The sequence below is a fragment of the Rutidosis leptorrhynchoides genome, chromosome 1 (genome assembly GCF_046630445.1).
Source record: "Rutidosis leptorrhynchoides isolate AG116_Rl617_1_P2 chromosome 1, CSIRO_AGI_Rlap_v1, whole genome shotgun sequence".
Lineage (NCBI taxonomy): Eukaryota > Viridiplantae > Streptophyta > Magnoliopsida > Asterales > Asteraceae > Rutidosis > Rutidosis leptorrhynchoides.
The window spans coordinates 123,467,597-123,478,862 of NC_092333.1; the positions used below are offsets into that span (position 1 = coordinate 123,467,597).

The 11,266-nt window shown below is 33.9% G+C and overlaps 1 non-coding gene across 1 annotated transcript; it reads right to left on the reverse strand.

Moving 5' to 3' along the window:
* Positions 1 to 861: 861 nt before the first annotated feature.
* On the reverse strand, positions 862 to 968 carry LOC139887329 (small nucleolar RNA R71). Its single transcript, XR_011773164.1, has one exon. It is a non-coding gene; the product is annotated as a small nucleolar RNA R71 (small nucleolar RNA).
* Positions 969 to 11,266: the final 10,298 nt, after the last annotated feature.

Consider the following 11,266-nt stretch of genomic DNA (forward strand, 5'->3'; position numbering starts at 1 on the left):
GTTGGATTTGTTAGTGGCGAGTTGTGGGCTTCCGATTTAAAGGGTCCTGGCTACCTGCTGCATCTATTGGCTATTCGAAACGTGGGCAAAATCAGAAAAGTCTATTAATTTGATAACTTATATAATTTTTATCTTTATAACTAATAGGATATTCAGTGAATGCACCGAGCAAAACGTTCACCACCTTTCATACGTTCACCACCTGTAACTCGATCAAGACATCTAGCCAACATTGTTGCCGTTGATTTTTATTTAGAATCGTCATCTAGTCGACCAAGTACTCCAATTCAAATTTTCGATAATCCATTTTTTGAACCTGACCTCACAATTGAGAATCCGGAGGATATTCAGGGACAATTCAGAGATCCTGAACCACTGATCATTTCTCCTGAACCACAAATCATTCATCCAGAGATTGTAGAAGAAGAAACCATTAAGTCAGAATCCTCTAGTGATTCAGATTCAACAAATTCAATCATGGAAAATCAAGAACTTCTAAGTATGGAAGACCGAATGAGAGCTAAACGCACTGGCCAAAGTCACGCAATTACTCAACCAGACATTAATGCGCCAGATTATGAAATCAAAGGACAAATCCTACACATGGTAACTAATCAATGCCAATTTAGTGGTGCATCGAAGGAAGATCCAAACGAACATCTTCGAACCTTTAATAGGATCTGTACTCGATTCAAAATTAAAGAAGTTGAGGATGAACAGATATATCTCATGTTATTTCCCTGGACTTTAAAGGGAGAAGCCAAAGATTGGTTAGAATCGTTACCTGAAGGGGCGATTGACACATGGGATGTCTTAGTTGAAAAATTTCTTAAACAATTCTTTCCAGCATCTAAAGCCGTGAGACTTCAAGGAGAAATTGTTACGTTCACGCAAAAGCCAAATGAAACTCTATATGAGGCGTGGATAAGATTTGAAAAGTTGTTGAGAGGATGTCCTCAACATGGTTTAGACACTTATCAAATAGTACAAATATTATACCAAGGATGCGATATTACTACACGAAAAGACATCGATATAGTAGCTGGTGGTTCCATTATGAAGAAAACTGCAACTGAAGCTTAAAAAATTATTGATAACACTGCCTCCACTCACATGAGTGGCATCAAGAAAAAGACATCGTTAGATCATCTAAAGTGGCTAGAGCCGATTCTAGCCATGACTTTGATTCCATTTCCACAAAGATGATTTCGAGAGACGAATGGAAAAGATGACTAAGGATATTCACGCAATACGAATTAGTTGTGAGCAGTGTGGAGGACCACATTTGACGAAAGATTGTCTCAGTATTGAACAAACAATGGAGCAAAGAGAGAATGTTTCATACATGAACCAAAGGCCTGGAAATAATTATCAGAATAATTATCAACCGCCAAGACCAAACTACAATCAAAATCAGAATTATAACTGAAATGTTCCATACAACAACCAACAAGGTCCTAGCAATCAACAAGTATCTAATAATACTTACAACCAGCAAAGACCTATTTTTCCAATTAAACCACCACAAATCGATGATAAAAAAACAAATTTAGAAGACATGATGTCGAAGCTAGTTGAATCTCAAACGCAGTTTTTCACATCTCAGAAACAAACCAATGAACAAAATGCTCAAGCATTTAGAAATCAACAAGCTTCTATTCAAAATCTGGAACAAGAAGTAAGCAACCTAGCAAGGTTGATAGGTGAAAGAAAATCGGGAAGTCTACCTAGCGATACAAATGCTAACCCCCAGAATGAAACAGCTAAAGCCATTACCACGAGAAGTGGTATTACACCTAAACCACCCGAAATACCTGTAATTTCTAATGACTCTACTCCTATTACACAGGCACCACAGCCTGAGCAAGATAAGGAAAAAGAACCGGTAGTTGAAAAGGTTAATGAAGATAACACAGTTAAAGCTAAACCTTATGTTAAACCATACCAACCACCGCTTCCTTACCCAAGTAAAATGAGAAGAGAAAGACTTGAAACCGAGCAATCCAAATTCTTGGATATGTTTAAACAAATAAATGTCAATCTTCCTTTCATTGATGTGATTTCAGGAATGCCAAGATATGCTAAATTCCTGAAAGATCTAATCACAAATAGAAAGATAATGGAAGAAATTTCGGCTGTCACAATGAATGCTAATTGCTCTGCAGTGCTGTTGAATAAACTACCAGAAAAATTATCAGATCCAGGAAGTTTCACAATTCCATATTTCCTGGGAAGTCTTAGTTCAATAGAAGCATTGGCAGACTTAGGTGCTAGTATAAGTTTAATGCCGTATTCATTATACGCTAAACTAGACCTTGGAGAATTGAAACCAACAAGAATATGCATACAACTAGCCGATCGATCAGTAAAATATCCTAGAGGGATAATGGAAAACATGCTAGTTAAAGTTGGTACTTTAGTATTTCCAGTAGATTTTGTTATTCTGGACATGGAAGAAGATTCTCGAGTTCCTCTCATACTAGGAAGACCATTCTTAAACACGGCTAAAGCAATAATAGACGTGTTCGGTAAGAAACTGACCCTAATTATAGAGGACGAAAGTGTTACCTTTTCTGTTGATAGAGCCATGCAACAACTGCAATCTGCAGATGATACATGTTATTACATTCAAACTATAGATTCACATGCAGAATTGTTAGAAGAATTTCCAGAATCACAAGGAATAGGAGAATGTTCTTTAGGAGAAGGAACTGAACTAATTGATGAAGCTGAAATGTTAGCCGCACTTATGGATAATGAATACGAACCAATAACAGAAGAACTTCAAATGCTAAAAGAAGAAGACAGATATCGATACAAATCATCGATAGAAGAGCCACCGATATTAGAGTTGAAGCCACTTCCAAACCATTTGGAATACGCTTATTTACATAGTGAATCTGAATTACCTGTAATAATATCGTCTTCTCTTACTGAAAATGAAAAATCTCAACTCATTTTTGTGCTAAAAGCTCAAAAACCAGCTATTGCGTAGAAGATTCATGACATTAAAGGCATGTCCTTCGTATTGCACACACAAAATCCTTATGGAAGAAGGCCATAAAACCTATGTGCAACGCTAACGAAGACTAAATCCTAATATGCAAGATGTTGTTAAGAAAAAAATTATTAAACTACTAGATACAGGTTTAATTTATCCGATCTCTGATAGTCCATGGGTAAGCCCAGTTCAATGTGTACCTAAGAAGGGTGGCATGACTGTCATCACAAATGAAAAAGATGAGCTTATTCCTACTAGGACTGTAACAGGATGGCGTGTCTGTATTGATTATAGAAAATTAAATGACTCCACCAGAAAAGATCACTTTCCCTTACCTTTCATTGATCAAATGTTGGAAAGGTTAGCTGGGAATAGTTACTATTGTTTTCTTGACGGTTTTTTCGAATATTTTCAAATTCCAATAGCACCCGAGGATCAAGAGAAAACTACGTTCACGTACCCTTATGGTACTTTTGCTTACAAAAGCATGCCATTTGGACTTTGCAACGCCCCTGCAACCTTTCAAAGGTGCATGATGGCAATTTTTCACGACATGATAGAGGAATGCATGGAAGTTTTCATGGATGGCTTCTCAGTCTTCGGTGATACTTTTGAAACATGTCTAGTTAATCTTGAACGAATGCTTATTAGAAGCGAGCAATCAAATCTAGTTCTTAATTGGGAGAAATGCCATTTCATGGTTAGAGAAGGCATCGTTCTTGGTCATAAAATTTCAAAGGAAGGAATTGAAGTGGATAGAGCTAAAGTAGATGTAATTGCTAAACTTCCACATCCCACCAATGTTAGAGGAGTTAGGAGTTTTCTAGGGCATGCCGGTTTTTACAGACGTTTCATAAAAGATTTTTCTAAAATTGCCACTCCTATGAATAAACTCCTAGAAAAGGATGCTCCATTCATCTTTTCAGATGAATGCATCAAATCTTTTAATATTCTTAAAGAAAAACTCACTAATGTGCTGATCATGATAACTCCAAATTGGAATCTACCATTTGAATTCATGTGCGATGCAAGTGATTTTGCAATGGGAGCCATTTTAGGACAAAGGATTGAAAAACGATTTCAACCTATTTATTACGCTAGTAAGACGTTACAAGGAGTAAAAACGAATTACACAACTACTGAAAAAGAACTCCTTGCTATTGTCTTTGCTTTTGACAAATTTCGTTCGTATCTCGTTCTAGCTAAAACGGTGGTCTATACTAACCATTCTGCTCTTAGATACCTATTTTCAAAACAAGATGCCAAACCACGATTAATCTGTTTAATCTTACTCTTACAAGAGTTCGATATTAAAATTCGAGACAAAAAGGGAGCAGAAAATCTCGCCGCTGATCATCTTTCTCGTCTTGAAAATCCCGAATTAGAAGTTCTAAATGAATCGGCTATACAAGATAACTTTCCTGATGAATATCTTTTGAAGATCGATTATAATGAAATTCCATGGTTTGCAGACTATGCAAACTACTTAGTATGTGGATTCCTTGAAAAAGGGTTGTCGTACCAAAAACGAAAGAAATTCTTTAGTGATATAAAACACTATTTTTGGGAAGATCCACATTTGTTTAAAAGTTGTCCCGGTGGAATAATACGCCTATGCGTATTCGGGGATGAAGATAGTCAAATCTTAAACCATTGTCACACAGGACCAACAGGAGGGCACTATGGGCCTCAACTCACAGCAAGAAAAGTTTATGACGCTGGATTTTATTGGCCTATAAATTTTCAAAGACGCATACCTTCTTTGTAAATCCTGTGATGCTTGTCAAAGGGCCAGAAAAATAAGTCAACGTGATGAAATCCCACAAGATGTCATTCAAGTATGTGAAGTATTTGACATTTGGGGTATTGACTTTATGGGTCCATTTCCAAAATCTCATAATAATCTCTACATTCTCGTTGCCATTGATTATGTATATAAATGGACGGAAGCACAAGCTCTCCCAACTAACGATGCGCGAGTTGTAGTAAACTTCTTAAAACGTCTTTTTGCTAGGTTCGGAACACCGAAAGCTTTAATAAGTGACCGGGGTACTAATTTCTGTAACAATCAACTTGAGAAAGTTCTCAAAAGATATGGAGTAACTCATAAAATCTCAACTGCTTATCATCCACAAACAAGTGGACAAGTTGAAAATACCAACCGAGCTTTAAAACGTATTCTAGAGAAAACCGTAGGATCAAATCCAAAGGAATGGTCCATGAAATTGGAGGACGCACTCTGGGCTTTTAGAACAGCCTACAAAACTCCAATTGGCACCACATCTTTTAATCTCGTTTACGGAAAAGCATGTCACCTTCTAGTAGAAATTGAGCACAAAGTATTTTGGGCTTTGAAGACATGTAATATTGATTTACATGAAGCCGAACGTCTACGGTTAAGTCAACTAAACGAATTAGAAGAATTAAGACATGAAGCATACGAAAATTCGTTAATCTATAAGGAAAGAACGAAGAAATGGCATGATAAAAGAATCAGAAGTTCAAAAGAATTCAAGGAAGGAGATAGAGTTCTTCTTTTCAATTCACGATTCAAGATATTTCCTGGAAAATTGAAATCTAGATGGTCTGGACCATTCATAGTTAAAATAGTTTTCCCGTATGGAACAATAGAGTTAATAAATTCAAACAGGATTGAATTTAAGGTTAATGGTCACAGAGTTAAACATTACATAGATAATCCAATGGAAGTTAAAGATAAAGTTAATCACAATTTCGACACCACAGCTAACTAAGTGTGGGAAGATTTGAATCTTTTAAGGGTAATATGAATTTCTGTTAGAGTTAGATTTTCTGTTTTCATGTAGTTCTCGAAAATAGAATCCGCATGGTCTTTCCCTAGCAGTCCCTAAAGAACTAGTCTTCTCCCTCTATTCTGAATTTTTATTTCTTTTAGGTTTTACGAGATGAAGAATTCCTTTGATTTGAACCATGGTCTACTACTATACGCAATGATTACTAAATGTAATAATAACATCTTTCCGAGTGAACTGGTATCATTCATAAGAGACAAAATGGAAGAAGTGAGGAAAGAACTCAAGAAAGATCATCATAAAACACATTTGGGTAAAGGAAAATCAAAATCCGCAACAAAAAGAAGAGCACGACACCTTGAAAGATGTCATAAATGCGGAAAATGGTCACACGAAGGTAAATATTCGAACAATCAAACATATTCAAATACCGAATTCGTTACTTTATGCAGAGAAGGACCGTTCATATGTTTAGAAGAAAAGTTATTGAAAAATCGAGGCTACGCCTATGTAGCTATGGAAAACCAAATCACACGACTCTCCTATGAGTCTGCTAAAGCAGGTCTCTGAAAATTCTATCTCACAGGTAGGTATGTACAGTTTTTATTTTTTTTATTTTATTTATTGCTTTTAACCTTTTGATAATAAATGCTGAATCGTTCGCTATAAAGTATTAAATTGATATTCAATAAAATTAGGTATGCGAAACCGAAATTATTGATATCATACAAAAATTTATTACATCACTGCGGAATTTACCGTTTATTCATAAGATATAAATATCTTTAATCAAGCAATCCAAAATATTTCAGAAATTCGTCAGGAGTAAAACTAGGTAAAATAGTCGAAATTACTTTACCCAAAAGAGAGACGTATATTTTTGATAATATTTGATTGATTAAAGTGGGATAAAAGACCAAAAAGATTTTTAATTTTAATTTTTACCTTGTTTTTAAATTAATATTAAATTATTCTTGTAAATTTTTAAAACCAATATATTTAAGTTATTTAAATATTTTAAAAATTAATATTTTCAATATATGTTTGTAAAATTAATGTATAAAAATATTAATGAAATTTATATGAATTTTTAATTTTATGCATTTTAAATTTAAGTTTGGTGTGAATTTAAAATCAAAATTTACTTTATTTCATTAAGTTAAAAATATGATTTCTAAAATTCGTCGTGAGTTGAAGACTAGGTCGTTGAACCGAAATTGCTTTACCCGAGGGCGGGACGAGAAATTTTATTATCATAATTTTTAATCTTATTGATTTAAAGTATGCCAAAAAACATTTAAAAAACTCAAAAATCTTTGCTTTTAAAACAATCGCTTTAAAATGACAAATTTTAAAATTTTGTCGAGGGACGGACTAGGTCAACGTATCGAAATGCCCTCATTCTAGAAAGAAACAAATTTTTAATTAATTATTTGTTTTATAAGTTAAAGATTTTTTTAATATATGTATATATATATATATATATATATATATATATATATATATATATATATATATATATATATATATATATATATATATATATATATATCCGCACTCGCGGAGTTTTTGAGGTACACAAATCTGCACTCACGGAGTTCAAAAAACCCAGACCAGATAACTGGTCGACTGACCAGTCCTCAACCACACACAAACATAATTTTCTGCGAAAAAAATACCCAAAAACCCTCTCAAAAACGCGATTTTTCACCGTTAATCATCAAATTTCTTGCTAAAATCACGATGAGGAGATACTTGCCAAGAAGTTTTTCAAGGAAATCGGTAATTTCTACATCTAAACACTCTTTAATCCGGATTTTTAGTGTTCTTGAGCAAAATTATACCTAATTTGATTTTGATGATTTCTAGTTTAATTGTGCTTAAATTGTTTGTATATTATGCTTGTATAACCTAGATTGATACTATTAAACATGATTAGAAGCCTTAAACTTCAAATTTTGAGTAATCTAGGGTTTGTGTTCTTGAGCAAAATTGGGGCTTTTTGATATAAACTGGTTATGGTCGAATTTTGTTGATGGTTCATGCTTAATTAAGTAGTGTAACATGTTTAGGTTGCTAAATTATCAAACGTTTGATCCTAAACATGATTTTTGAGTATTAAAGTGGACTTTTTGAGTCAAAAATGCATGAACTCAATTTAATTGATATGAATGCCATTTGGAACTCGTTTAATTGCTATAATGATTATTTTTGACATGATTTAGAAAATGAATGCTAAGGAACATTGTATACATTTCCATATATGTTTATTTATAAAAGTGTAGAATTGTTAATATTGTGAAAATGTGTATAAAGTTTAATATGGATTAAACATGTCATTATGATTGTTTTGATTTTTGATTCTGCTAACACTAATGCATATTTGGATGCACAAAAATTGTGTTTAATGTGTTTTGCAGACTGAAAGGGGTGAATCTTCATCCGCATCTCAGGCTCGCAATGCTCCTCCTGAGAATGCAGAGGAACGGGAGATTAACAACCAATACAAACAAAATATACCTCATCAAGTCATTTCATTTTCAAATATCCATGAGGCAGATTTACACCCAAACTTGAGGTTTGACAGATTTTGGATAGCATATCCAAAATATCAAAGGAACTTACACACCCTTCATTCTAATGATGTTGAAGTACCCAGGGTAATAGATTGGGAACCGTTAGAAACAGTGGAATTGGCCGATCCAATCAAAGAATTACTTACACAAAGGTATGGTAATTCTACTTTTAATGATTGAGAACGTTTATTCAATATACATAGGCATGTATATAGAGAATGGTTTGTGGAATTATTATGTAGTGTTGAAATAAATGATCGGGTAGCTACCTTAACCGATCAGAGTTTTATTAGATTTTTATTAGGAGGTGTGATGCGCCATATGTCTCTACTAGACATGGCTCAGGCTTTGTGTATATATACGCCTGAGGAAGTAGCATCTACTGATTGTCAAAGGTTGATAGTTAATGGTAGGAGGGTTGATGAAAATTTTGATATGAATGGAATATGGAGTAGAATGACTAGCCATAACCGATTTTGGGGGGGGGGGGGTATTACTCTTATACTGATATTGATAGAGCTGAGCTAAGAGTAATCCATAGGTTCTTAGCAAACTCGATTACACAGCGAGGTAGGAACAAAGAGAAGGTAAATGAAAATGATTTATTTTATCTCATGTGTATTCGAGACCCACAGAGCACTGTAAGTATACCTTATTGTGTGGGTTATTATTTATCAGCTATGGTTAGGGGTATACAGCCTAATAGTATAATAGGAGGTGGTATCTTTGTTACTTTAATTGCTGAGTATCTTGGTGTCGATAGAAGTCAAGGGAGATTAATAATTGCAGCACCAGAACCCCGTGATACAATTGGTTTGAAAGTATATCATGGTGCTAAGGTTTTAAAGAAACGACATAACGCTGCAGCACCATATGATGGCAATCATCCACAGGTTGAAAGAGATCAGCAGCAAGGTAATATGGGAGGGGGAATTAGATGACAGAAATGCAAATTTTTATGGCTCAACATGAGTATGAAATGTCTAGACAACGAGCATTTCAAGATTGGCAGTATCATCAAAACCAAATCATAAGTCATTGTGCATACATAAACACAAACTACATTCCTACTCAAATGCCCATATTTCCTCCCTGGACTATACAGACCTGACCACCGTACCCTACATATGACCCAGCTCAAGCATTCTACAGCACCTACGGCTATAAATGGAATCCCTACTGGCACCATCCTCATCAACCCTAATTTTCTTTTATGCCTATTTTTATTTATTTTGTAACTTGTAATTTTATACTTTTAATACTTCTTTTGATACTATAATAGTTTTTATAATTTTCTAACTTTTATTATTAGATTTTAATAATTTTTGAATGTGGGGTGATATACCCAACTTCAAAAATATGTATATATATGTTTGTAGTTTATCTTATGTACAAAACAGGGTAAAACAGCGCACTTTCAAAGACTGGTATTAAGTTCAGCAAAAGCTATTAATTTTGACGACAAAATGAAAAACAATTGTGATGTAACAACAGACGGAATGAACAAATGATGTGCACCATTTATCATTCAACACAAACGACAATATGTTTGGAAACTTTGGTAAAATTTAATCATTTTTCTACGATAATCACCCTCAATAATTTAAATTGCTACTGATTTCTTGCAAATGAGGGCATTGCAAGATCTTAAGTGTGGGAAGGGATTAAATTCTTTCGGTTTTTAAATTTTTTGACTTATACACTTGGTTTAATAGCCGCCGTTAAATTTTACTAGTAAAGCAGTAGTTGTATTAGAATCTAGTGCTCTCTGATAATAAAGAACAACCCTAGTCTTATATACTGACTACCCACTTCTAGTAAAATTTTTAAAAAAATTTCAAATAAATGAATTTAAAATCATGTTTATACATATTTATGAACGATAAAACTAGGTGTTAACACCGAAATTATTGTTACCTCGTAAAGGACATAAATTGAGAAACAACCCAAAATGTTAGAATTCATTTAAAATGGAATAGAGGGGAATAAAAAGGCAAAAAAAAAAAGGAAAATAAAAGCCAAGTGTGAGAAATTTTTACCAAGTTATTTAAATCACATATCACATATCTTTGTACAAATAATTAAAGACACTTTTGTTTTGAACGATTTTATCAGTTTTACCCGATTTCTTATAATATATTTGAAAGAAATGTGCCATTTGATTTAAAAGGAAGTAAAGTCTTCCGAGAACAAGACATGCACTTCTTGATTTAGGTCAGGAAGTTGTCGTCCAGACAAGTTGTAGAGTTTACGAAAAACCTTAAAAAGTTTTCTCGAAAATCAGCTGGAAATCCACGGACCTCAGCATCAAACATGGTCGCCAAGTGGTCAGACTTATCCTAACCATGAGAGGATCTGTCTCGTACAATGGGGGCACCATGCAAATTAGCTTATAAGACTAATGAATCAGATCCCCAGAAAGGATAATCTCCTTAAAGATCAAAAATCAGCTTTTAAGCCTGATACTACTCAATCTTTGAGATTGACCTTAAAGATTGAGAATTCAAACTCATGGAATTCGATGATATCTAAACTCGAGCTTGAACGAGAAAATATTTTGATCAAATTATAAACTGATTTATTTTCTGAAACCCTATTTTCAATACGTTCATTACCATTGAACGTAAAATCTTAAGAATTCACCGAAATTCATTAGGTACACTGCCTATAGTGTTGTAGCAAAGTTTAGGTATATCCACTCTATAAATAAATAAATAACTTGTGTAAAATTGTATCATATTTAATCGTATTTCGCAATAAAAATATAACTATTTCGTATACTACCCTGCACACATCAAGGCTGCTCGAAAATCTCTCCTATTTGTGCTCGAAAACCTGAAAACGTGCTCAAAAACCTGACCATTTGACTAAAAACACCTTCAACTTTGACTCGGTTTTGGCTCCAAAACTTTGTTCCT